At 43.4% G+C, this 5,000-nt stretch overlaps 1 protein-coding gene across 1 annotated transcript in view; it reads left to right on the top strand.

Moving 5' to 3' along the window:
• LOC147032704 (tubulin beta-4B chain-like) overlaps positions 1-5,000 on the top strand; it is a 26,606-nt gene that overhangs the window by 191 nt on the left and 21,415 nt on the right. The window lies entirely within an intron of this gene.

Here is a 5,000-nt window from a genome sequence, read left to right as displayed (position 1 = left end):
AATAATCGGCTTTGATGACCGCATGTTCGCGCGCGAAGCGAAAAGCTCGGTTAATCGATCGGTTCACTTCGTTTGTCTCCAGATATCGATCTGTGATCAAGGAGATTCCTCTTTAGTGAATGATTAAGGAACCTTTGTCTTCCATGTAGATCGTTTTACTGAGGTCACGTTTCCCTTGATTCTCTCACTTGTATCTAAAATGGCGTCGAACAAACAGCGTGATCTCTGTCGCGGGGGGGAGGGATGGAAAAACTGGACAACGACAACGACGACAACAAAATAAATAAATATATATACACAAATTCTATAGTTTACGTCCGCGGGTTATCTCTGACGTGGTGACGTCTGCAAACGGCAGGAATTGTAAAGCCGCCCACGTGGTTTGGGGGAGCCTTGTTCTCGGGGTGTTTCCGCTAGAAAGCCGCTCGAGCATCGCTTTCCAAGCTGCTCGTTCCGTATGCATCGCTTTGCAAGCCGCTCGGCAAGTGAAGCAAGCATTGAGAGTTGCTTCGTTGCGTTTGCGAAATTGGTCTTCGTCCTCGGATTCCAAACGATATTAAAACCAATTTAATTAAGAATACGGCTTTGTTCAGAGGTTTGCTGAGCTGTTTCGTTTTCTCATATTATTGAAAAGTGCACTTCATACTTTAATATTCACTCTAGTTTTCTTTCTAATTCCTCAAGATCAGCTCGCCCTCACCCTCACCCTCACCCTCACCCTCGACCCCCCCTTCCTCGAAATACACAATGGTAATGTCCATACATGAGCTTGGCAGGGGCATCCTCTTCCTAACTATCCATTTATTTTATCTTTGTTTCTCCTCCCCCCCCCCATTTCATAATCCTGTAGCCGCTGCTAATACAATCGATTTGTCTGTGGAAGCCATCACAAGAGGATCAAGTAAAACCCGGAGAGCATGTGCTCGAGTACCACGATCGCATTCTTTCCATGGAGACCGCCATGTTGAGCTGTGTCGAGCGAGCACTCTGTTCCGTTTGAGTGCTTTCTTGAGCACGTTGAATCGAGCGAGTGGCTTGGTGGTAGAACACGCCCCAGGGTGATTGAGCAGAGAGGTAGGCCGACGCAGTGTTAGGATCGTTCAAAACAAGATGGGCTGTCAGGATGGCCTAGAAGTACACACACTCGTCTCAAAGCTGTCGTGACTGAGTTTGAATCCCGACCCAGCTATAAAGTGTAATCACATTGTTTCAAGGCAGGGTGATGCAATCAATGGGCGTGCCATCCCTAACGGTTGTCCTGTCTGCCAGCATTAGTTGGTGGACGTTAGAGATCCGGCGTGTCCTTCGCGGAGAGTAGGCAAGCTATTGCCGGCACCCTGGCTGAATTGCAAATTCCTGCCATAACCAGCAGAGGCCATTGCATCTGCAGCACAGCCACGCCCTCAATGATGCCACCCGCAGCCTTGTGTGCTGCATACAAAATAACAGGACTACAATCTGACTCGTGCATAACGGAGGAAAAGGTCTCGTTCAGAAATAATTGAGCAGGCCAAAGGCAAATGTGAAAAGGGCATTGCAGAGGATGTTATACCGAACAGCAATAACATTATTTGGTATACAAGGGTGTATGCATTGAGAGGAGTCGAGGATTCTATTTAGCAACAGCACAGGATTTTTGGTTGATGATGAGGGTAAGAAGGCAGGTCTCCCCTGATCTGGCAAAACCTAGTAAGTCGAATGCCCGTGGAGAGCACTTACTAGGTTTTGCCAGATCAGGGGAGAGGTGTTTATAATGTTATTTATTTTTCACTTTTTTTTTTTTTTTAACTTTTACATAGTCTTACAATAGCAAAGAGTATCTATCTCAGTGGTGAGCATGTGCTTTGAGAAGAGATCCATGTCGAAGTGAAGAAGCAGCTTGAAAAATAAGGGATGATAAAGCTCCAAAGCCAGATAATATGCATCCATGGGTGACAGAGCAGATGAGAGGTGGCAGAGCAGATGAGCATACTATTAGCGGATGTCTTCAACAGCTCGTTTGAGTCGGGGCCAGGTACTGGAGGATTGGAGAGTAGCAAAAGTAACACCGTTATTTAATAAAGGTTCCAGAGAAGAATTGTGGAACTTGGACCTGTTAGCTTGATTTCAGATGCAGGGAAGGTGTTGGAGATGTTAATTGAGGAAGGGATAGGGAAGTGTTTGTATAACTCCAAACTAAGTAAAGGCAGTCAACATGGATTTACCCAAGGGAGATGATGTTTCACTCATTTATTGGTGTTCCATGAAGCAGTTTTTGATTGGTGGATGAGGGAACGCAGTGCATCGTGACTTGAAGGCCTTTGATTCGGTACCACGTGGGAGCTTGTTAATTAAGATGAGGGGGTCACATTGTTCTCAAACCTTCCTGTTTGAACCTCTGCCTCTATTCTTTCTTTTTCTCTGACTTGGAGTAAGGGCTGAAACATCAGTTTTTACTTTCTTCGATGTGGATAATCACCATTTCAGGCAATTTTCATAAAGTTATTCTAAGCCTTATTGATTTATTGTCTAACCTGACATATTGACATGTACTTGATAATCATGAGGCAGAGGTTTTCCCACCTTGATCACAGTTATTTATCGGGACAGGCTCGTTGAGTCTCTTAATCTGTGATCATTACCTCCGCCACCTAAGATGGAGGTTGTTTTCACCCCTTTGTCTGTCTTTGTGTACAGCATATCTCAAAAAATTGACAGATGCGGATGAAATTTTGTGGACAGGTTCAGTTTGTGACAAGGACGAACTGATTAGATTTTGGTGAAGATCCGGATCCGACTACGATAATTATTTATTGTGATTCTTCACTGTTGAGAGATGGGACCAAAAACGATATATAACACTATCTCAAAGTTGTGGATGGATTTGGATGAAACTTTGGGGACAGGTTGGGTATGTGAATGGGACGAACTGATTAGATTTTCATGAAAATCCAAATCTAGATCTGGATACGAGAATTATTTAATTTCTAACGTGATTCTTCACCATTGAGCAATAGAGTCAAAAACGATATCGTACTGTAGAGCATGATATTTCAAAAGTGTATTGTTCTCGTGTATCGGGCATTACGTGGCGAAGGTACGTGCTTCACCGAGTGCCCTTCTGGTTTGTGAGGTATGGTATTTCTTGGATTGGGCCACTTCATGAATAGATCAGCAAAATGTTGTAGAAGACACTATGGAGGATTAATAGGGGCATTGTGGGTAAACCAACAGAGGGAATTATGGGCAATGGAAAAGGAAGTATTGGTAGCATGGGTAGTTATGACAGGATGTAATGACATTTAAGTTAAATCAGCAGCTGCCAAGAAAATCCTAAAATGGTACTTTTCTCATCGGGTTCTTATCACTCCCATGAATCATCACTCGTGTTAAAAAAATTGTTGTATAATATTGTCTGAGCTTTTCAGCTAAACTTAATTTTTCATGGATGCAACTACTTCGTAGAAGGAAAAATGACTGTCCCAGTAGAGCAATTTGAGTCGGGGCCGTTATTTATGTAATAAATTCAGAAGAGAGATTAATAACATTATCTTTTTGTCACTCGTGGTAATTACTCAAACCTGTTGTATAAAATGAATCTGTAAGCACTACAACTAAATTAAAAATTCTTATGTATTTGTAAGGGGATAAATTATAAATTGAGAGGTACTTTTAACATTGTAAAGGAATGCTGAGGCCTCATCTGGAATATTGTTTGCAATTTTGTTTACCACATCTGAGGAATGACTTGGCTGCAATGGAGCAGGTGCAGCGTAGGGATACTAGATCCATTCTGAGGCGAGCTCGGCTAAGTTATGAGACTCGTTTGAAGGAGACGAGACTATATTGGAAAGGAGGTGATTGCGAGATGTTTAAGATGGTGTTGCTATGGGTGAAGTGGAGTTTTTCAGCACAGTGGACAATGTTTGGACCACAGGTTGAGGGTAAAGACGACTCGAGCGAAGACGCTTTTAAGTTAGGGGTTCTTTCAGTCGGAGAGTTCAATGCATGGAATGGGGATACAGGGGTGTGGGGTGATTGGCAGTACTTGAGGTAGCTTGTGTGTGGCTAGATATGCATGGCGTTTGCTTGATGGTAAGGGTGGTAGGCTTGGGATTTAGGATCCTGAGTTCAAACCCCACTTGGCTGTTGAATTACTACCAGGTGGGGTTGTCACTGCCTGTCGTCCTTCAAAGGTCGGCAAAATGAGTGCGAGCTTGCTGGTATCCCGTGTCGGAGTGGTGACCCGTCCAGGGTTGTGCCCAAGGAGACTGCTGAAGCAGCACCAATGCTCGGCACAGAGTATGGTCCTAATGGTTGGATACTGGGGTTGGTGCATTGCAGGCATGAGCCAAATGGCTGCCTCCTGCACAAAAGTTCTTTGTGCAACTGAATTTAACGCTTGCAGCACAATTGCAGCAAAAACTAATGCATGAAGGCGATCAATTTTTCTTTGGCCGTGATTGGTTTTGGAGCTTCATAATCTCAAAATTGTTAATGAAATGTGAAGATTTGTGTCAAATGTTTGATCTGTGACAGTTTCTCTCCTTCCCTTGCTCGACTGGAATTTTAATCGTGAATGTTTTGGACAAAAGCACCACCTTCAGCCAGCGCCCTCTGTTAGTCCCCCCCCCCCCACTCATCCCTTCCCTCTTCATGTGACTGCAATTTTTATTTTCCCACCCATTCTCCCTGTGTGAAGTATGTATTGAATCGGGTTAAATCAAAAAATATATCTCCCATATTTATCAAATAGATTGTACCCATACTGTTTTGACTATTCAATGGAGTCATAGTTGTTACAAGATAAGTGGTCAAAGGGAAGTTGGAATGTGGCTCTGGCCCAAAAGGTTGTGTTTGAAAAGGATACAATGGGATTTTAAATCTGCACACTTTAGAAGTGGACTGCTGACCAAATGTTCTATCTGGAAAGAAGATGTGATTGGCACCAAGTGCTCTTGTTTTTTATTTTTTAGGTGTGGGGGAGGGGGGTGGTATATTGTATTTCATTTATGTAGGTC

This window comes from Eptatretus burgeri, chromosome 2, assembly GCF_056783735.1.
Source record: "Eptatretus burgeri isolate ZD-2024b chromosome 2, Ebu_testis_v1, whole genome shotgun sequence".
Taxonomy (NCBI): Eukaryota; Metazoa; Chordata; class Myxini; order Myxiniformes; family Myxinidae; genus Eptatretus; species Eptatretus burgeri.
The sequence above is the reverse complement of the archived record's forward strand: the minus strand, read 5'-3'. Positions and strand labels throughout refer to the sequence as shown.